At 43.8% G+C, this 23,658-nt stretch overlaps 1 long non-coding RNA gene across 3 annotated transcripts; it reads right to left on the reverse strand.

Moving 5' to 3' along the window:
* Window positions 1–8,404: 8,404 nt before the first annotated feature.
* LOC137246503 (uncharacterized) lies at window positions 8,405–15,863 on the reverse strand. Of its 3 annotated transcripts, XR_010951523.1 has the most exons (5): window positions 15,280–15,539; window positions 15,014–15,203; window positions 14,711–14,941; window positions 8,622–8,845; window positions 8,405–8,570 (listed from the first exon to the last, which is right to left on the reverse strand). It is a non-coding gene; the product is annotated as an uncharacterized lncRNA (long non-coding RNA). The 3 variants fall into 3 exon arrangements; XR_010951524.1 differs by lacking the exon at window positions 8,405–8,570 and having other exon boundaries at window positions 8,588–8,845; window positions 15,484–15,863; XR_010951522.1 differs by lacking the exon at window positions 8,405–8,570 and having other exon boundaries at window positions 8,588–8,845.
* Window positions 15,864–23,658: the final 7,795 nt, after the last annotated feature.

The raw sequence follows: 23,658 nt of genomic DNA on the forward strand, positions 1-23,658 counted from the left end.
ACGAACTAGTAGCGAAGCTTCCTCTTAATAAACGTTTGGATTGGGCTCGTCATTCTTCTTCTATTCGGCCATTTCCAACCATAGTAAATTTTAGTGAATGGTTAACTGAGGTTGCGAGCTTCGTACAGATGGTCCAGACTAGTGATGCAAAAGAATCTAAACGACGCGCAGTATTGCATACAGCCGGCGAACAACGTAGTACCAAATGCATCGTTTGTCAAGGTGATCATAAATCTACTGAGTGTCGACGTCTGCTCGAAGCCAATGTACCGGAGCGCTGGAAACTGGTAAAACGATTACGTCTTTGTTTTAGCTGTCTTTGGCCTGGTCACTCTACTCGCGACTGCCGCCGCCGCAAACCTTGTTCAGTGAAAGGTTGCTCTAAGTTCCACAATCGTTTGTTGCATGAGTGTCAGGGTGATCAGCCAGCCAAATCTCAAGCGCCTGAATCACCAAGCCCTAACAATCCGGTCCTCAACTGCTCCGCACGCGCTAATGCAAATCTGCTATTTAGAGTGATTCCTGTTACGCTCTATGGACCAAATAAGCGACTCAATACGTATGCACTACTCGATGAAGGATCATCGATTACGATGATGGACGACTCTTTAGTAAAGGAACTTGGACTTCGCGCCGAAAAACGTCACGTAGAAATTCAATGGTTTGGAGGTAACGCCGTAAATCAGCCCGTCGCCTTGGTTGATTTGTTTGTCAGTGGTTTGGGAATGCAGAAACGTCATATGCTACGGAACGTCCATGGTGTAGCCAATTTAAACTTGCCAATGCAAAGCCTCAGTCAGAGTGATATCCGTAATGTCGAAAGGTATCAAGGTAAAATGCCGGTACAGCCGTATCAAAACGTAACGCCTAAAGTTTTAATTGGACTAGACCACTGCCATCTCGGTCTGCCTATCCGGGCCACGACGACGAATCATGAGGGACCATACGCAGCGTTTACAGATCTCGGCTGTCATATTTGGACCGTCGACCACCCCGCCCCCAAGGAAGCTGTCTTGCCATCACGTTAACGCATCAGACCGCCAGATGCACAATATGATAAAGGACTATTTCAGCGTCGATTCATTTGGAGTAAGAGCTGCACCGCCGATTGAAAGCGCAGATGATATGCGGGCAAAACGTATTCTTGAAGAATCTACATTGAAGTTGAATGATAGATTTCAAACCGGGTTGTTGTGGAAGTACGACAGGATCGAGCTACCAGACAGTTACAGCATGGCATTGAGACGCCTTGTGGGCATCGAACGACGTATGGCTAAGGATAACGAATTTGGCAAGGCCTACCAAAATATCATCGAAACATATGTCGTCAAAAATTATGCGCGTAAGCTGCTGCCACGTGAAGCCGCGGAAACAACGGCAAGGACTTGGTATCTTCCGCACTTTGGGGTGGTAAACCCCCAAAAGCCAGGTAAACTGCGATTGGTGTTCGACGCAGCAGCGACATCAAATGGAGTTTCGCTGAATTCCAATTGCTTAAGGGTTCTCAGCAGTATCGCTCTCTGGTGTCAATTCTATTTCATTTAAGAGAAGGTGCTGTCGCAGTATGCGCAGATATTCAGGAGATGTTTCACCAAGTCGTAATGCGCCCGGAAGATCGTTGCTCACAGAGGTTTTTGTGGCGCGATGGTGATGGTCAGAAGGCTCCCGATGTTTACGAAATGATAGCCATGACGTTCGGTGCGGCATGCTCCCCGTGTTCGGCCAACTATGTTAAAGTGAGGAATGCTTTAGAACATACAAATCATGATCGACGTGCAGTTAAAGCTATAATCGAACGCCACTACGTTGATGACTATGTTGATAGTTTCGATACCGTCTCCGAAGCCATACACATCTCGGAACAGGTTCGTCAAATACATAAAGGTGCAAGTTTTCAGTTGCGGAAATTTAGGTCTTACGCCCGTGAAGTTGTTGCTGCATTGGATAGTGAAACCACAGCATTGTCAATCAAGTCAAAGGAAATCAACACATCGGAGAAGGTTCTGGGGATGGCGTGGCTACCACAAAGCGATACATTTACGTACCGGCCGGAATTTCATGGATATTGTGCATCTGTAATCAGTGGTGATATTACGCCAACGAAACGATTGCTGTTGAGTGTAATAATGTCCATTTTCGATCCATTGGGACTCTTGAGCCACTTAATTATAACAGCTAAGCTTATGATGCGTGAGATATGGAAGCGAGATCTAGGGTGGGATGAGCCAGTTACACCGGAAGTTAGCGCCATTTGGTTCCAATTTCGTAGACAAATGTTGAATGTATCAGACTGCCAAATTCCACGTCACTACTTCTACAAAGGAAAGGTAGAGTGATTGCAACTACATGTATTTGTTGACGCTAGTGAGGATGCCTTTGCGGCTGTAGCGTATTGGAGGTCGGAGACCTCATCGGGTGATGTAGCCGTTTCAATCGTATTTGCCAAAACTATAAGTGCACCTCTGAAGCCGCTCTCCATACCCAGACTCGAGTTGCAGCCGGCATTACTGGGATCGCGCATGATGTCGACAATAGTGGAGGAGCATACAGCGCGAGTAAACAAAATTGTCTTTTGGAGCGACTCGAGGACGGTCCTCAAGTGGATAGCCAGTGAGCATTGCCGCTATAAACCTTTCGTAGCCCATCGAATCGCCGAAATTCTGAGTGTGTCAAAGCCGTCGGATTGGAGATGGGTACCCACAAAGGAAAACGTTGCCGACGAGGCCACTCGAGTTCACAAAGACGTAAATGTGGGCCCGTCCTCTCGATGGTATACGGGTCCAGCGTTTTTGCATCGGCGTGAGAGTCAGTGGCCAACAGGTACTTCCAATGATATAGCTACAGAGGATCATGAAGAACTGCGCCCTAAATTTACACTTTTGGCTATTAAACAAATCGGTATTGACTTTGAAAGGTTTTCAGTGTATATAAAACTGAAAAGAGCCGTCGCCTGGGTCCTACGCTTCATTAATAATTGCAAAATAACCACCCGACAAGCCAGCAGTACATTGCAATACGGGTTGACTGCTTCAGAACTTGAATCAGCAGAGCAGTTATTGTGCCGCCAAGTGCAGAACGAAGCCTTTGCCGACGAGATAAGTCGGTTGAAGAATGGCGTCGCCGTGCCAGCTAACAGTTCACTGTACGCTCTTTCGCCGTCCATAGACGTTCATGGACTCCTGCGGGTCAGTGGTCGCTTGAATGAAGCCAGCTGGTTGGCATACGACGCCAAACATCCGATAATACTACCGCCAAAACATCCCGTAACAAAGCTTATCGTCTCCCATGAGCATAGCCGTATGAAGCACTTGAACATCGAGGCGACAATTTGTATGATACGACAAAGGTTTTGGATCCTGAATCTAAGAAAGGTCCTTCGTGGAGTCATAGCAGGGTGTAATACATGCAAAATTAAGAGGGTGAAGCCGCAGGCACCGCAGATGGGACAACTTCCGGAGGATCGAGTAACTCCATATGTGAAACCGTTCACGTACACCGGCTTGGACTACTTTGGGCCCGTAAACGTCACAGTTGGGAGACGCACAGAGAAGAGATGGGTGGCCTTGTTCACATGCCTGACGATGAGGGCTATCCACCTTGAGGTTGCACATGACCTTTCAACGGACGCATGTATCCTTGCGTTACGCAACTTTATGAATTGAAGAGGGGTTCCAAAGCGGATACGATCGGATAATGGGAAAAATTTCGTCGGTGTGGACGGCGAGTTAAAGCGCTTCAAAGATGTGTTTGATTGCTATGAATTACAAAGCGAGCTGTCAAGTATGAGCGTTGAGTGGGTATTTAACTGTCCTGAAAATCCATCGGCAGGGGGTGCTTGGGAACGCATGGTGCAATGCGTGAAGAAGGTACTACGTCATACAATGAAAGAGATACATCCAAAGGAGCACGCGTTTCAGAGTTTGTTAATTGATGCTGAGAATATAGTGAACTCTCGGCCACTAACGCATTTACCCGTTGACCCACAACAAGAGGAGCCTTTAACCCCCAACCCTTTTTTGTTGGGTAGCGCCAACACAGCGCAAACTCCAAGCTGCATGGAGCCGCCGGAGAAGTACTGTTCCCTACGTAAGCAGTGGCATATCGTCAGGCAGATGCGAGATCAATTCTGGAAGAGATGGGTAGAGGAATACTTGCCAACACTGACCAGGCGGTCAAAGTGGTGTTCGCCTACAGACCCGCTGCGAGAAGGGAACTTGGTACTAATATGTGACCCCAACGAGCCAAGGAAAGAGTGGCGTCGTGGCAGGATCCAAAGGACATACCCTGGCAAGGATGGTCAAGTTCGGAGGGCAGACGTGCTGACACCTACTGGTTCGGTTCAGCGTCCTGCATCAAAGCTGGCCAAGCTCGACATGGTGGTGAATCCAGCGTGATTCACGGGGGCGGGGATGTAATAGATTGAATTATTTGAAATGTAAACTAGATGGCAACCTTAAGTTACCAAATGCATACTTCACCACAAATGCATCTCTGTTTAGTTGTCCTTTGCTCACCCCCTTTCTTTCTTCTTTGTTCCGTCATTCGCATATTCCGTTACGTTGAGCGGTATAAATTGATCCACAAAATTCCGTCATTGGAAAATTACCACGCGTAGCGAACGGACGGAGAAAGATACTGGGAAATAAACTTGAATAAGCTGGAATAAGCTTGAATATACGAACTTGAACATAGTTTCAATCTTCTGGCAATTCATGTTCATCCCAAATCCGAATTATTTGCTACGCGACACTTATAATTCAAAATAGAACAACATCCGGCCGAACCGGACGTCACGGACAGACCGTTAACATTCAAAAAATTTAAACTTCAAAAAAAGAAAACTTCGAAAAGTTAAACGCAAAAAAATTACCGAACCGGACATGACCGGTTACTACTCTAAAATCAAAAATCAAAAAAAAACTGCTGAAAAATAAAAGAAAACAAAAAGGAAAACAAGTAAGGAAGGTTAAGTTCGGGTGTAACCGAACATTACATACTCAGTTGAGAGCTATGGTGACAACATAAGGGAAAATAACCATGTAGGAAAATGAACCGAGGGTAATCCTGGAATGTGTTTGTATGACATGCGTATCAAATGAAAGGCATTAAAGAGTATTTTATGAGGGAGTGGGCCATAGTTCTATAGGTGGACGCCAGTTAGGGATATAGCCATAAAGGTGGATCAGGGTTGACTCTAGAATGCGTTTGTACGATATGGGTATCAAATGAAAGGTATTAATGAATATTTTAAAAGGGTATGGACCTAAGTTCTATAGATGGACGCCTTTTCGAGATATCGCCGTAAAGATGGACCAGGGGTGACTCTAGAATGCGTTTGAACGATATGGGTATCAAATGAAAGGCGTTAATGAGCATTTTAAAAGGGAGTAATCCTTAGTTCCATAGGTGGACGCCGTTTCGAGATATCGCCATAAAGGTGGACCAGGGTTGACCCTAGAATTTGTTTGCACAACATGGGCATCAAACGAAAGGTGTTAATGAGTATTTTAAAAGGGAGTGGGCCTTAGTTCTATAGGTGGACGCCGTTTCGAGATATCGCCATAAAGGTGGGCCAGGGGTGACTCTAGAATTCGTTTGTGCAATATGGGTATCAAACGAAAGGAGTTAATGAGTATTTTAAGAGGGAGTGGGCCTTCGTTTTATAGGTGTTCGCCTTTTCGAGATATCGCCATAAAGGTGGACCAGGGGTGACTTTAGAATTTGTTTGTATGATATGGGTATCAAATGAAAGGTGTTAATGATTATTTTAAAAGAGCGTGGGGCTTAGTTCTATAGGTGAACCCCTTTTCGGGATATCGCCATAAAGGTGGACCAGGGGTGACTCTAGAATTCGTTTGTGCAATATGGGTATCAAACGAAAGGAGTTAATGAGTATTTTAAGAGGGAGCGGGCCTTAGTTCTATAGGTGGACGCCTTTTCGAGATATCGCCATAAAGATGGACCAGGTGTGACTCTAGAATGCGTTTGTACGATATGGGTATCAAATGAAAGGTGTTAATGAGTATTTTAAAAGGGAGTAATCCTTAGTTCCATAGGTGGACGCCGTTTCGAGATATCGCCATAAAGGTGGGCCAGGGGTTACTCTAGAATTCGTTTGTGCAATATGGGTATCAAACGAAAGGGGTTAATGAGTATTTTAAGAGGGAGTGGGCCTTTCTGGACCAGGGGTGACTATAGACTTTGTTTGTACGATATGGGTATCAAATGAAAGGTGTTAATGAGTATTTTTAAAAGGGGTGGGCCTTCGTTCTATAGGTGTTCGCCTTTTCGAAATATCGCCATAAAGGTGGACCAGGGGTGACTCTAGAATGAGTTTGTACGATATGGGTATCAAATTAAAGGTATTAATGAGAGCTTTAAAAGGGAGTGGTGGTAGTTGTATATGTGAAGGCGTTTTCCAGATATCGACCAAAATGTGGACCAGGGTGACCCAGAACATCATCTGTTGGATACCGCTAATTTATTTATATATGTAATACCTGCCAAGATTTTAAGGGTTTTTTATTTCGCCCTGCAGAACTTTTCATTTTCTTCTACTTAATATGGTAGGTGTCACAACCATTTTATAAAGTTTTTTCTAAAGTTATATTTCGCGTCAATAAAACAATCCAATTACCTTACCATATTTCATCCCTCTTTTCGTTTTTGGTATAGAATTATGGCATTTTTTTAATTTTTCGTAATTTTCGATATCGAAAAAGTGGGCGTGGTCATAGTCGGATTTCGTTCATTTTTCATACCAAGATAAAGTGAGTTCAGATAAGTACGTGAACTGAGTTTAGTAAAGATATATCGATTTTTGCTCAAGTTAACGTGTTAACGGCCATGCGGAAGGACAGACGGACGACTGCGTATAAAAACTGGGCGTGACATCAACCGATTTCGCCCATTTTCACAGAAAACAGTTAGCGCCATAAAATCTATGCCCCTACCAAATTTCAAAAGGATTGGTTAATTTTTGTTCGACTTATGGCGTTAAAAGTATCCTAGACAAATTAAATGAAAAAGGGCGGAGCCACGCCCATTTTTCAATTTTCTTTTATTTTTGTATTTTGTTGCACCATATCATTACTGGAGTTGAATCTTGACATAATTTACTTAGAGATATTAAATTTTTTGTTAAAATTTTACTTAAAAAAAAAAATTTTTTTAAAGTGGGCGTGGTCCTTCTCCGATTTTGCTAATTTTTATTAAGCGTACATATAGTAATAAGAGTAACGTTCCTGCCAAATTTCATCATGATATCTTCAACGACTGCCAAATTACAGCTTGCAAAAGTTTTAAATTACTTTCTTTTAAAAGTGGGCGGTGCCACGCCCATTGTCCAAAATTTTACTAATTTTCTATTTTGCGTCATAAGCTCAACTCATCTACCAAGTTTCGTCGCTTTATCGGTCTTTTGTAATGAATTATCGCACTTTTTCGGTTTTTCGAAATTTTCGATATCGAAAAAGTGGGCGTGGTTATAGTCCGATATCGTTCATTTTAAATAGCGATCTGAGATGAGTGCTCAGGAACGTACATACCAAATTTCATCAAGATACCTCAAAATTTACTCAAGTTATCGTGTTAACGGAGGGACGGACGGACGGACGGACGGACGGACGGACATGGCTCAATCAAATTTTTTTTCGATCCTGATTATTTTGATATATGGAAGTCTATATCTATCTCGATTCCTTTATATATGTACAACCAACCGTTATCTAATCAAACTTAATATACTCTGTGAGCTCTGCTCAACTGAGTATAATGAACAAAAGGGCCGAATATATATGGGGGGCGCCGCGGGTGGTGTTGCGACGCCCGGTGCTTTTGTCCCACCCTCAAAAACCATGGCCACCGACGCACCTAAATTTCGGTGGCCCCTTACCTGGTAACCCTACGTGCCTTCTAAATGAGCCAGAACACCAGCATTCCCATTTTATTTACAAAGTTTATTCAAATTTCACTATTATTAGCGTATGTATGCTACAAAACAAATTTTTGATAGTACAGCCCTACAAGACAGGTACCCGTTACCTAATCGATTACTTAATCGTTACCAATAACTTGGTCACCAATTATCGCTTAATGACTTTTACATTGCTGTCGTGAAAAAGGTATCGCATGCGCTCTCTCAAAATAGTGTACGTGTGACTCGCTTTCTCGCTCTTACCTATTGTGTTTTCGACATTCCTTCTCGCTCGATGTTATTTACATTTTTAAGTTACTTCATTAGGTATGTTTTCGTTATCGCTAACCAAAACATATGCAACAACAACAACACGGGTAACTGGCCTATCGGTTACCCGTACCGGTTACCTTCGGTCAATTCGCTTTTTATATGAATGAAACGCGTCCCTTTTGTTTAAATAATATTTAATTATGAATAAATTATGTATACAATGGGTTTTACAAATAATTTCCTTAATTCTCTAGTAAACCTTACATATGTGCATATTTATATGTACAAACTACATATGTATAGACATAAACTCATTCGTAGTCGTGCCCTTTCTGAAACCATTTTGAGTTTCGAAGCTCACACTGATGGTGCTCAATTTTTCCTGCGCGGGTGGTGTTGGTTTGCATAGATATGAGTGTTGTACATATAATACCGGAATATATGCAGCCCCATTTCGTGCTATCAAAGTCGATTTGCAGGTGATGTTGAGCCTTTGAACTTGACCCTTTCCCATCATATGCGTGGTAGGGCCCTATATGTGATACTAAAAAGGCCGAGGGACAGTTGTCGCAGTTTTCTTGTAGTTTGAGCAAATGTACGCTCTTCTTACAGCCACAGCTGGAATATTGCTATGCCCACATCGTCAAATCGAATTACCTATAATGAAAAAGAAACAAATATCAGTAAGGATAGATAATAAGTTTTTAATATAACCGGAAGTGCTTAATAAATACAAGATACTCAAGGGGATTTCAGATAACCACAATCAGGACCTGTAAAGTAAATTCAAGTCAACCTCCATCATGCCAAGACATCTTCCGGTAGCGGGGGTACCAGAAGATTATAACAAGGGATAATTGATAGATGTTGGGGTAATAGATAGTAAATTAGGCGTGCTACAAAAACAAAAACGAATAAATGCAGATGACTGTTTAATCCATTATGCGAAGTTCTTTGAATGGATGTGCAAATTGCAACGGGCAAAGTACTGCTAAAACTGCTTTCCCCGAGTAACCCGGGAACGAATTGATATGACTTTGTCATGCGCTTCCCAAGGCAGTCGGTTCTATGTACCGGAGCGACTCGGGATTTTTCCCGACCAAGGACTGTCATTTCAGTGTGACCCCATCTAATTTGTTTCGTCCCTCCCACAAATTGTCATCCTCCCAGCAGCTCCTTGCAGCAAGACTGCTCCATATTCTCTTACTCCGGGAAGGCATCGAATCCAATCCGGGTCCGTCTCCTAACCCCGGTCCTGAGAAATGGTTTTGCTGCATCTGCCGGAAAATAATCTTTTTAGGACGGTCATACTCTGTTCAGTGTGTCTCGTGCAAGGGATGGTTGCATCGGACAGGTTGTTCTGGGCTTGATCCCAAAACCCGACGTCCACGTAACTTTTATAAATCTTTCTGGGCTCTTTGCTGTTCAAGCCCAAGGGCGTCCCGTAGTCTACGCCTTAGCGCCCCCCCACTACCTTCCAGCAGCCCCGCTGCTCAGCAAGCCACAACAAGTACCCGCTGCTGCTCGCGCCCCACTGCGCCAACAATTCAAACAGCTGATACCACTCATAACTACTACCTTCGTAGTAGAGTTGGTAGCAATGCTGAGCATCAGTCTCTGCCCCCCTCCCCCCCCCCCCCTTGTTGTTGTTGTTGTTGTTGTAGCGATAAGGTTGCTCCCCGAAGGCTTTGGGGAGTGTTATCGATGTGATGGTCCTTTGCCGGATACAGATCCGGTACGCTCCGGTAACACAGCATCATTAAAGTGCTAGCCCGACCATCTTGGGAACGATTTATGTGGCCACGTTAAACCTTCAGGCCATCCCTCCCTCCCCACCCCCAAGTTCCTTGAGGAGCTTGGGGTCGCCAGAGCCTCGTCTGTTAGTGAAACAGGATTCGCCGCGGATAGGTGAGGTTGACAATTAGGTTTGGAGAAGCTATATATTGCGCTGGCAACCTGAAGGGTTGCGCTACACAGCCCCTTGAATCTGGTATTTTAGTCGCCTCTTACGACAGGCATACCTACCGCGGGTATATTCTGACCCCCTAACCCCTCTTTTCCGGCAGCAATCGTGCAGGTCAGGGAAACAGACTCTTAGTCCCTACCTCCGTTTGCACCGTCTGCCAGCACAGAATATATAGGTTTGCGACATCCGCCCAATGCAGTTCCTGCCTTGGGTGGTGCCACTTTCCCAGATGTTCTGGTCTCCGCGACGGCAACCCCCCGACGGGTTTCATCGCGCCATGTTGCCAGGTCGCAAACCCAAATCATCCGGGTACCCCAATGCTTGCCCAAGGACGCCCAGTCCCAGGGCCACAACAGCAATTGCGTCCTGGCCTTCCACAACCCAGGCGTAGTCACCCGTCACTTACCCCCAGAGTGGCGACGTCTCCCCTTATGCACTTCAGAATCCTGCAGTTAAACTGTAATGGACTAACTGGGAAGATCACGGAGATAGTCGATTTCATGAAGCGGCACAACATCCGCATTGCTGCGATTCAAGAGACTAAACTCACAGCAAGATCTGCATTGCAGACCTGCTCTGGGTATAACGTCCACAGGAAAGACCGCGAGAGCAGAAATGGAGGCGGTCTCGCGTTTATCATACACCACTCTGTGCAATATTATATATTTGAGCCTGGCATCGACCGCAGGGACAATGTCTTAGAACGTCAAGGCCTATCTGTCCGGTCATGCGATGCAAACCTAGAAATCATCAACATCAACATCCCTCCTGCCATCTGTTGCCCCAGTGGATACCGCCCTAATATCAGGGCCTTACTCACTGGCAACAATCGCATTATCCTACGTGACAGTAGGGGTGAGATGTTGGCGGATCAAATAGAAGAAACGACGTTCTGCACAATAAGCGGAGACGCCCCCACACGTATGGTAGGAAGCTGTCACAGCTCCCCAGATATCTCTATCGTGAGCGCAGAACTCGTAAACTGCGTCAACTGGCAGCCGATGGTAACATTGGCATCCGACCACCTGCCCATACTTATTTCGCTTGAGCGTACCGCCGACTTCATCGTCACTGAAAAACGCACTTTCATAAACTTCAAAAAAGGAAAGTGGGAAGAATATAAATCCTTTACAGACAGCCGCTTTGCTGCCCTCCCTATCCCGACTGATGCCCGCCAAGGGGAGCGTGCCTTCCGTAAGGTCATTAAATCCGCCTCGGCCCATTTCATTCCCGCCGGGAGAATTCCCGAAATGCGGCCCCACTTCCCGGCGGAGGCCGCAAACTTAGCGAGAGAACGTGACCTTATAAGACAGCTTGATCCAGGCGACCCCCAAATAAGGGATATAAACCATCGCATCAGATTGCTTGTGGATGAACACAAGCGGGCGAAATGGGAGGAGCACCTAAGAGGTTGTAACCTCTCTACCGGTGTGGGTAAACTTTGGTCCACCGTAAAGTCCCTATCGAATCCGACTAAGCACAAAGACAAAGTTTCCATCGCCTTTGGCGACAAAGTGCTGTCGGACGCGAAAAAATGCGCGAGCGCTTTCTGCCGACAATATATAATGCATCCTACGGTCGACAAAGATAGACGGAGAGCCAATAGACACGCACATAAACACAAATTCAGCGCGTCACCAATCACCATCACCACTAAAGAGGGTGAGGACGCCATTGGTCGTGCTAAACCCTCCAAAGCAGTGGGCCCAGACTGCATAGCCATGCCGATGCTTAAAAGCCTAGGGAAAGAGGGTTTCAAATATTTAGCGCATGTCTTCAATCTGTCTCTTTCCACCTTTGTCATACCTGAGAAATGGAAAATGGCCAAGGTGGTCCCGCTACTAAAGTCTGGGAAACCAGCTAACATAGGTGAGTCGTATCGTTCGATATCTCTCCTATCGCCAGTGGCAAAGACGCTTGAAGCCATTTTGCTCCCCTATTTCCAAGCAAATTTGCAGCTAGCCCCTCATCAGCATGGCTTCAGAAAACTCCATAGCACTACCACCGCGCTAAATGCCATTAGCACCCAGATAAATTGCGGTTTAAATCAATACCCCCACCATAGAACAGTACTCGTAGCGCTAGACCTATGAAAAGCTTTCGATACGGTCAACCATGGCTCGTTACTGCAGGACCTGGAAGGGTCTACCCTTCCCCCATGTCTTAAAAGGTGGACCGCAAATTATCTGGGTCGTCGGCAGGCATCGGTGCAATTTAGAAACGAAGCATCAAAACCAAGGAGAATTCAACAAGGGGTGCCACAGGGTGGTGTCCTATCCCCACTTTTGTTTAATTTCTACATATCTAAGCTACCTTCACCACCGGAAGGAGTCACAATCGTTTCCTACGCCGATGACTGCACAATAATGGCCACAGGCCCAGGCCCAAAGATCGATGCACTATGCAATAAAATAAACGGCTACCTCCCTGATCTCTCCAGTTTTTTCGCCTCGCAAAACCTGGCATTATCACCGACTAAATCTTCCGCGACCTTATTTATAACATGGACGCCACAAATATCGACCATTTTGAACATCCACGTCGATGGCACTACGCTACCGACTGTCCTACACCCCAAAATCTTGGGTGTGACGTTTGATCAGGGTCTAAATTTTGGTGAGCACGCAGCCGCAATTGTTCCGAGAATTCAGAGCCGTAACAAAATACTCAAATCCCTCGCTGGCAGTACTTGGGGAAAAGATAAAGAAACGCTCATGACTACATACAAAGCAATTAGCCAGCCGATTACGTGCTACGCGTCACCCATATGGTCGCCAAGCCTAAAAATCACCCACTGGAAGAAACTACAGGCCTGCCAAAATATTGCTCTCAGAATCGCCACGGGCTGTCTTCTTATGACCCCAGAACACCATCTGCATAATGAGGCGAGAATACTCCCCATCAGGGAGAGAAATGTGATGCTGACCAAACAGTTCCTGTTGAATACCCAGAAACCTGGGCATCCCAACAGACATCTGATTGATGAACCAGCACCGCCTAGGGGCTTAAGGAGTCATCTCCGCAAGCATTTTGAGGAAATACGGCACCTGAGAACCCAGCCGTATGAAGTGAAAAAACACAAGCAGGTCCTTGGTGAACTCCATAAACAGGCGTCGGACCTTTATGCCGGGAATTGCCCGGTGAATCCAGTGCTTAACGAAAATTATCCAAAACTTGTGGAAGAGGAACGCATACTCCCCAGGGAAACGCGTGTCACTCTTGCTTAACTTCGTTATGGATACTGTAACAGGTTAAATTCTTACCTATCCAGAATCAACCCCGACATACAAAATGTATGCCCCGCTTGCAACGTGTCCCCACATGACACCAACCATCTCTTTAGCTGTATTGTGGAATCAACGCCTCTAACACTCCTCTCATTATGGTCCACCCCTGTTGAAACTTTGTGTTTCCTTGGACTCCCGTTAGAAGACATTGATGACAATTTGTGATCTGTCGCACCTATTGGATGGGGCGAAGCACTGCTACAAGAGCAGGCGGACAACCCGGAAGGAGAGGCAGGAACTACATGACCTATCGATCCCGAGCCGTTCCTGTCAGTTGGCTCACAGGGACATTTATTAGGAGAAGGGGGGGGGGGGGGGGGAAGAGAGAAGAACACTGGAGCAATACGCCAGGTTTGAGACAATCTAAGTTACTGTTAGGAAGTTATAGCACAAGTCGCTACAGGGCAATAATAGACCTATCGAAAGATCACCGAAGAATCCCAAGAGCTTTCTTACAGGGCATTATAGGCTGAGCAGCCGTATGCAGAAAGTGGGCATACTATCGAGTAACACATTCCGATTTTGTGATCGATCAGCAGACGGCGGACTATATCCTCCAAGAATACGAAGCAATCTCAAAACGTAGGGCTAAGTTTATGGGCTCACCATGGCCAGTGCATTCCCACATTTACTCCCTCAAGCCAAGAACTCTGCTAGGGTTCATCAAAGAAGTCGGCTACGATGAGGTGCTGTGAAGGAGATGTGCAAGTCACTGTGCAATCCTCAATAAATTATCTATCTACTTTCCGGTAACAAGCACCATTGAGGTACTAACCCGACCATCTCCGGACCTATTGATATGACTACATTGAACCTTCTAGGGATTGAATGTTAATAATGACCGCAATGCGAAAGTCTGCTAAAATTTACCATTCTCCATGGAATGCTACATATATAACTTCCCACGTTTTGAATCAGTTATGAAAAGAGAAAAAATTTACTAAAATTTTAACTGGTTGTGGGTAAGGTGTTGATGTCCTCTCTTAACGCAATGTAATGGCAACGGCGACGCAGGGAAAATAATAAAAATCCTATAAATCTACTAATCATAATTAATTAATCCCTCCCTCTCTATGCAGCTGTATGCATACATACATATGGGTTTTGTTCTCCAAACGCTATTTAAAGAAATCAATTGGTATTTACATGAACTTCGAACTCTTTGGTATTTGCCGTCTTCAGTTGATTATCAACAAAAGCATGACAAATTATCACTAACAAATTCATACATGTTGTTTATATATTTAATATGGTAGGCAATTTACTTACCCTTTCTGGTGCGATGATCCTGGATAATCGGGCCTGACTAGACGAGATTTATTTTGCTTTAACATAGCGTGCTAACCGCGAACCATATCATGTTAAGGCACAATTTCGATTATGCAACCAATCAAAGAAATGTCGTGCTTGTAATACTGCTATGATAGCAGCAGCAGCTCCCGGTGGCGGCACATAAACAACAATTGCATGCGGATCAGTTGCATTTTTTGCTTCGGGTACCTATTTAATTTTAATTCACATTACATTATCTACTATTGCAATTTTTAATCAATACAAATCAATATAAATTACCGAAACAAATACTGGCAAACCAAGATGCGTAGTTCCACCCTTTTATGGGAAAATACATCCAACCAATTTTTTACCGTATTCCAAAGCATGTTGGTTGCGGAAAGTACCTTGTTTACCGGTGAATCCTTGGAAAATGACACGTGAATCTCCATTTAATTGTAGGTTTCTTGTTGTTTTGGCATATCCTGAGCTGAATCGCACCCCGGCAGAGATGATATATATTAGAATAATATAAAATTTTTTTTATTATTTAAAAATACACATACGTATGAATGAAAAGCAGAGAGTAAATAATGCTGCTTTGGTTGTAGCGATAAGGACACTCCCCGGGAGCGATTTAGTATGACCACCTGAAACCTTCTAGGCCATCCCGTCGATTCTATACAACTTTCAGATTCTAAAAACGGATCTCGACACGCGTCTTTTGATACCACCTTTATTTAGGTTGTGCACTGTCTTGAAAACGTTACCTTTTTTAGTTTTGGAAATCGAATCTTCCAATTCCAATTGGTGGCAAGAGGACTTGGCTGCCTCTAGTTAATGCGCCAGGTTAATTTAGTAGTTCGTAAACAGCTAACACACGTCACACCTAAAAGCCCGTAGCACAGGCACTTTTTTAGTTTTTTAGTTTAATTGCCACAATTTACCACAATTATAGTTTTTCATCTTTCTAAAATGTTTCCCGGAATAATTAATAAATTGTCGTATTAAGATGACGCTGTCATTTCGTTGACAGCAAGAAACGTCGATGTGTTAGTGGAGAGCGAAAAAGCTTTGAATGTGTGGGTGAACTAGTTACCTCCGTCTTGTAGGGAGGTTTCTTAACCAGGGCTACCGCCTAGGCTCCAAAGCCAAAACAAGGCTGCTTATAGCATCGTCCCATGACAACTTCAGAACGAGAAAAAAATGTTGAACTACGAGCAGCTAATTACGCTATGAAAATGTATGTAAGTGCAGTATATAAAGGGAGAGTGTAGTAGTGTAGTATATAAGGGGAGAGAAAAAAAATGATCCAACAGTTCCCACTTCATTGGGTCGAAATTGAAAACGAAATCTAATATGAATATTTAAGTCTGGCTAAGTTTGTCCTGTTGGCGGTTCCTTTCTTTTCTCTTACTTTTGCTCGTAATATTTCAAGCTATACCTATATTTATGTCACCCCATTTTTTTTTGATAAGGGGGGGTTATAACGCTTGGTGTGAGAAAAAAAAAATTAAATGTGCTTTTTAGGGCTATAAAGTTTGGATACAAATTCCGATAATTGGAGCCCCTTTACAAAATTATTATGTTGTGGTAGTAGAAATTATTTTTGAGTTTAACAAAATATCAATTTGGTATAACGCATAGTATAAGGACACTAATATGTAATACGTACTAAGGAAGTTGGTTATACAAGCAATTAAGATTAAATTTGGGGTAGATCATACTCCTCCAAGAAATCGTTTCGCATATTCAAGTAAAACGTAAACTTTTAAATTCATAGCAAATCATACTCATCACGAAATCGTTTTACATATTCGAGTAAAACGTAAACTTTTAAATTTATAGTAAAATTAACGAAATCGTTTTACATGTTCAAGCAAAACGTGAACTTTTAAATTTATAGTAAAATTTACGAAATCGTTTTACATGTTCAAGTAAAACGTAAACTGTTTTGCATTTACCAGTCAGTGCTGGTATTGCTTTGTTTTTTTTTCCTTGCTTCTAAGTTAATTAAGCCTCTTTAACTTAACATTATGTTACGTCTACTTTTTTAACTTTACTACAAGTGGATGCTGCTTGCACTCTTTAACTTAGGTATATGCATGTATGTATGTATTACATGTTAAGATTCTATACTAGGGTTGTAGCCTTAAATTTGAATATGTTGGTATATTAATACTATATGTTGTTGCAGAGTCATAAAAAAAACAAGTAAGGAAGGCTAAGTTCGGGTGTAACCGAACATTACATACTCAGTTGAGAGCTATGGAGACAAAATAAGGAAAATCACCATGTAGGAAAATGAACCTAGGGTAACCCTGGAATGTGGTTGTATGACATGTGTATCAAATGGAAGGTATTAAAGAGTATTTTAAGAGAGAGTAGGCCATAGTTCTATGGATGGACGCCATTTAGGGATATCGCCATAAAGGTGGACCAGGGCTGACTCTAGAATGTGTTTGTACGATATGGGTATCAAATGAAAGGTGATAATGAGTATTTTAAAAGGGAATGGGCTTTAGTTCTATAGGTGAACGCCTTTTCGAGAAATCCCCATAAAGGTGGACCAGGGGTGACTCTAGAATATGTTTGTATGATATGGGTATCAAATGAAAGCTGTTAATGAGTATTTTGAAAAGGAGTGATCCTTAGTTCCCTAGGTGGACGCCGTTTCGAGATATCGCCATAAAGGTGGACCAGGGGTGTCTCTAGTTGTACGATATGGGAATCAAATGAAAGGTGTTACTGAGCGTTTTAAGAGGGAGTGGGCATTAGGTCTATAGGTGGACGCCTTTTTGAAATGTCGCCATTAGGGTGGGCCAGGGGTGACTCTAGAATGTGTTTGTACGATATGGGTATCAAACGAAAGGTGTTACTGAGCATTTTAAGAGGGAGTGGGCATTAGGTCCATAGGTGGACGCCTTTTCGAGATATCGCCATTAGGGTGGGCCAGGGGTGACTCTGGAATGTGTTTGTACGATATGGGTATCAAATGAAAGGTGGTAATGAGTATTTTAAAAGGGAGTAATCCTTAGTTCTATAGGTGGACGCCTTTTCGAGATATCGCCATAAAGGTGGACCAAGGGTGACTCTAGAATGTTTGTACGATATGGGTATCAAACGAAAGGTGTTACTGAGCATTTTAAGAGGGAGTGGGCACTAGGTCTATAGGTGGACGCCTTTTCGAGATATCGCCATTAGGGTGGGCCAGGGGTGACTCTAGAATGTTTGTACGATATGGGTATCAAACGAAAGGTGTTACTGAGCATTTTAAGAGGGAGTGGGCATTAGGTCTATATGTGGACGCCTTTTCGAGAAATCGCCATTAGGGTGGGCCAGGGGTGACTCTAGAATGTTTGTACGATATGGGTATCAAACGAAAGGTGTTACTGAGCATTTTAAGAGGGAGTGGGCATTAGGTCTATAGGTGGACGCCTTTTCGAGATTTCGCCATTAGGGTGGGCCAGGGGTGACTCTAGAATGTTTGTACGATATGGGTATCAAAGGAAAGGTGTTACTGAGCATTTTAAGAGGGAGTGGACATTAGGTCTATAGGTGGACGCCTTTTCGAGATATCGCCATTAGGGTGGGCCAGGGGTGACTCTAGAATGTTTTTACGATATGGGTATCAAACGAAAGGTGTTACTGAGCATTTTAAGAGGGAGTGGGCATTAGGTCTATAGGTGCACGCCTTTTCGAGATATCGCCATTAGGGTGGGCCAGGGTTGACTCTAGAATGTGTTTGTACGATATGGATATCAAATTAAAGGTATTAATGAGGGTTTTAGAAGCGAGTGGCCCTTAGATGTATATGTGAAGGTGTTCTCGCGATATCGACCAAATGTGGATCAGGTGATCCAGAAAATCATCTGTCGGGTACTGCTAATTTATTTATATATTCAATAACACTAACAGTATTCCTGCCAAGATTCCAAGGGCTGTTGATTTGGCCTTGTAGAACTTTTCATTTTCTTCTACTTAATATGGTAGGTGTCACACCCATTTTACAAAGTTTTTTCCAAAGTTATATTTTGCGTCAATAAACCAATCCAGTTACCATGTTTCATCCCTTTTTTCGTATTTGGTATAGAATTATGGCATTTTTTTAATTTTTCGTAATTTTCGATATCGATAAAGTGGGCGTGGTTATGGTCAGATTTCGGCCATTTCTTATACCAAGATAAAGTGAGTTCAGATAAGTACGTGGGCTAAGTTTAGTAAAGATATATCGGTTTTTGCTCAAGTTATTGTGTTAACGGCCGAGCGGAAGGACAGACGGTGGACTGTGTATAAAAACTGGGCGTGGCTTCCACCGATTTCGCCCATTTTCACAGAGAACAGTTAACGTCATAGAATCTATGCTCCTACCAAATTTCAAGAGGATTGGTAAATTTTTGTTCGACTTATGGCATTAAAAGTATTCTAGACACACTGAATGAAAATGGGCGGAGCCATGCCCATTTTGAAATTTTCTTTTATTTTTGTATTTTGTTGCATCATATCATTACTGGAGTTGAATTTTGACTTAATTTACTTATATACAGTAAAGATATTAAATTTTTTGTTAAAATTTGAATTAAAAAAAAATTTTTTTTAAAAGTGGGCGTGTTCTTCATCCAATTTTGCTAATTTTTATTTAACACATATATAGTAATAGTAGTAACGTTCGTGCCAAATTTCATCATGATATCTTCAACGACTGCCAAATTACAGCTTGCAAAACTTTTAAATTACCTTCTTGTAAAAGTGGGCGTTGCCACGCCCATTGTCAAAAATCTTACTAATTTTCTATTCTGCGTCATAACGTTAACCCAGCTACCAAGTTTCATCGCTTTAACCGCCTTTGGCAATGAATTATCGCATTTTTTCGGTTTTTCGAAATTTTCGATATCGAAAAAGTGGGCGTGGTTATAGCCCGATATCGTTCATTTTAAATAGCGATCTGAGATGAGTGCTCAGGAACCTACATACCAAATTTCATCAAGATACCTCAAAATTTACTCAAGTTATCGTGTTAACGGACGGACGGACGGACGGACATGGCTCAATAAAATTTTTTTTGGATCCTGATTATTTTGAGATATGGAAGTCTATATCTATCTCGATTCCTTTATATATGTACAACCAACCGTTATCCAATCAAACTTAATATACTCTGTGAGCTCTGCTCAACTGAGTATAATGAAAGAACAAGGTTGAGGCTACAAATACGTATATTTAGTCAGTATCGGAACGAACTTACCGCTTTAACCGCTGGTATTCGTTGTCGTAATCGGGATGGCCGCAGGCCTAGGTTCGCTGCCCTGCGGTTGTTGTTGTAGCTGGTATTGTTACGCTGGTATCGTTGTAGCCTGAATGGTCGTGGCTGATAAGGTTGCGGCCAGTATTGTTGTAGCCGGTATGGTCGTAGCTGATAATGTTGCGGCTAGTATTGTTGTAGCCGGTTTGGTCGTAGCTGATAAGGTTGCGGCTAGTATTGTTGTCGGTGGTACCGCCTGTTGTCAGTGTTAACATTAGTGGCAGCAGGCCTATGTTCGCGGCCCTGCTACGTGCGTTGCAACTGGTAGTGACGGTACGTCTGGTAGTTGTTGCGCTCGTGGTTGGCGCTAATGAAGGGGTTGGGGGAGGTACTACCGATGGTGATGCCCGTGATAATAGTAGGCGCCGTTGGTGGTGGTTGGCGCTCCGGGCCGAGGTAACCGAATGAACCGGGTGGCGATAAAGCTTCATGCTGCCCTTTACGAGCCGGATGACTTGGCCATTTTGACATTAGTTGTATTACGCGGCAGCGTACTGCTGGCTCTGGAGGCGGAGGTGGTGTCGAACGCTTTTCCGCAGGTGTTAGTGTTCTTCGTAAACGTAGAGGAAAAGGGTTTATCTCACTAGGTGTGACTGTGAACGCCGACCTACTTCAAATGGATCTTGTGTCCACACAACACAACCGGCGTAAGGTTTATTACCACCCAAAATAGACGCGTAGAAACGAGATTTGTCGGAATGAACGGTTTCGGTACTTTGTGCTATCGACTCTTTCCTAGTTTCTGGACATTTACCTGCTTACGCGCAAAGCCGGCGAGGATGTTTTGTGATTAGTTGAGTATCGTTGGGGATGCGCAATTGAAGTGAGCAATAAGGTTACTGAAGCAGTATATTAACTGAGCTTGACGCCTTTTCTGTTGAAGTTGTGCCCCTAGATGTTACATAATCCCTTTTATATAATTGTAGGTCCGCCAAAAATTTTGCTCACGCAATTTACCAACCTTCCTCCTTTTTTTCTAGCCGGAAACTCGTGGCAATTTTCGCTAGTGATGGCCGGTCTGTCTTTTTCTTGTTTTTCGATACTTTTTATCGCAACTTTCGCCCCATCACTAGGTGTGCTCGCGCGAACACGCTCACAAGTGGACCGTAACCGTAGACCGTAGCAGCAGATCCTAACAAACCTGCTTTGCTTTGAAGACCTGGCGATGAAGCGAACAGGAAACCGGATCCGTTGTGGGAAGCCACTGCCAGGGGCCTCCGATGCCAATCAACGTGGGGCACGACTCACCCCTGAGATAAGAGTCTCAAAGTCCTACTACGAAGCTAGCCGGGCAACATAGTTTCAACAAAAAAAAAAGACTAAGTCAAGTTGGGAATTATTTCTGTTTCCTAGTTTAAAAGGGCTTTGCAGCAATTAGACATTTGTTATGTAGAACTCGTCAAAACTCCGAAAGATGATTTCTAGTGGCTATCGCCCCCACGGGAATGCAAAACAAAAAAAAGGTGTAGATATTTTGATCTGGAGAACTCGTGCAAACTCCGAAAGGCTAGTCCGACCTAAGCGTGGACTGCCAGGGGGTTCACGGTCATCGGTGAGTGCGCGTGTGAACATCCTATGAGGCCAGTGCTCGGGGAGAATACTGGGCGAGATGTCCCCGACCGCCAAAACGGCCAGACAAAAAAAGAGGTCCAATTGGTAGGTATATAAAAAAGTCAAATTGTAATTTGGCAAAGAAACGTTCTTTCTGGTTCATTGCGGACGAATGTCCGAAGCGTGAAAGCGACCTATCAATTTCCCGTTTAGGTCTTCGAGATCATACAGTGCATTGCCTATTTTTCGAAGCACGCGGCACTTCAGGTATTTTGGTAGGAATTTGGCGTTAATGCCCTGTTTGAAGTTACTTAAGGCAAAGTTTCTCCGAAAAACTTCCTGACCTTCCTTATAGTTGACTTGCCTAGAGCGTTTGTTATAGGTGGTTACTCCCCTATCCTTGGCGTGATCTAAATTTCTACGGATCTGCTCACGAATATTAGTCAACTTGTCAGCTCGGCTTACTACCGTAACCTGGTCTTCCCGAAGGCTGCCGAGTTTCCCTAAAATGTTGTACGTTGAGGCATGTTGGACCATATTTTGGCCATATAATGCAAAGTATGGAGAACACTGAATCGCCGTATGAAAATCACTTCTCAAAACTGATAAAATCTCGGGTATATGCTTATCCCAATCGGTATGGTCAGGTTTATCTTTTAGGAAAATCCTAATCTTCGAAACAATTTCTCTATTAACGCGCTCGGATGCGTTCGCTTGAGGAGAATATAACCCCGTCCTCACGTGCGTCACCCCGTAATTTGCAAAAAATTGGTTCATTTCCTTCGAGATAAACTGTTTACCATTGTCACTGTGAATAACCTCAGGGACCCCTACAGCCGGAAAAATTTCTGAAGCGAAGTAATTTATAACGTTTACAGTGGTGGCTCTCTGCATGGGCTTTAGCCAAACGTATTTTGAAAAATGGTCTAGTACTATGAAAAGAAATTGATTTCGCCGCTTAGATCTCGGATACGGCCCTAGGAAATCGCAATATAATCGCTGAAATGGCCTCTCGGATGCAAAGGTATTCTCTATAGGCGGTCTCGACTGCGGATTAGTGGGTTTTACAGCCTTGTAGGTGTCACAACGCTGGACGTAGTCCCTGATGTCCTTAGCCTGCTGCGGCCAGAAGTACTTCTGCCTAACACGTTCTAAGGTTTTCTGCCACCCGCCATGGTAACTCCGGTTAGCGTTATGTGCTAGTCTCACTGCTTCCTCAGTCAACCCTTTCGGCAACCATAATCGCCACAGCGATTTTTCTTCCCCTTCCACTCCCTTACGAAATTTAACTCGTTTGAAAATTACCCCGTCCACCACTCGTAAATCCGGAAGCGATTCCTCATTTTCGGTGACGGTCCGAATTAAGTCTAAATATTCGTTGCTGCTAAATTCGGGAGAGACTAAATCTATTTCCCCGGGTGTGGTAGTGAAAGACAACTCATCGGCATCAAACCGCGACAGCGCATCTGGTACTACATTCAGGGTACGATGTTCCATTTTAAAGTCGTATCTTTGCAGTAAGAGCGACCACCTCGCCAACCTCCCGCTCAAGTCCTTTTGTGTCATTAATCACTTGAGACTGGAGTGGTCCGTGATGATACGAAACGGTAATCCCTCAACATAGGGTCGGAAACGCTTCACGCTGATTATGGCGGCGAGACATTCCAGCTCGGTTACCGTGTAATTGCGTTGAGCATTATTCAGCTTTTTCGACACAAATGCGATTGGGTGCTCAGCGCCCTCGTCATCGACCTGGAACAACATTCCGCCAACACCTATTTTAGACGCGTCGCATTGGATTACGAATTCTCGGGAAAAATCAGGTTGGGCCAAGGCAGGAGCGGAACTCAAAGCTACTTTTAGTTTTTCGAAGGCATCTATAGCTTCAGAGGTAGCTTGAACGGGCCTGATGACTTACGGAGACAGTCGGTCAAGGGACCTGCCAAGTCAGCAAAATTGGTAATAAACGCCCTGTACCAATTCGCCATGCCCACAAACCTACGCACTTGCCGAGGGGATTTAGGGATCGGGAAGTTTTGCATTGCTTCTATTTTTCCCGGATCAACTTTCAAACACCCGCTGCCTATCAAGT

Source organism: Eurosta solidaginis, chromosome 3 (genome assembly GCF_040869045.1).
Source record: "Eurosta solidaginis isolate ZX-2024a chromosome 3, ASM4086904v1, whole genome shotgun sequence".
Lineage (NCBI taxonomy): Eukaryota > Metazoa > Arthropoda > Insecta > Diptera > Tephritidae > Eurosta > Eurosta solidaginis.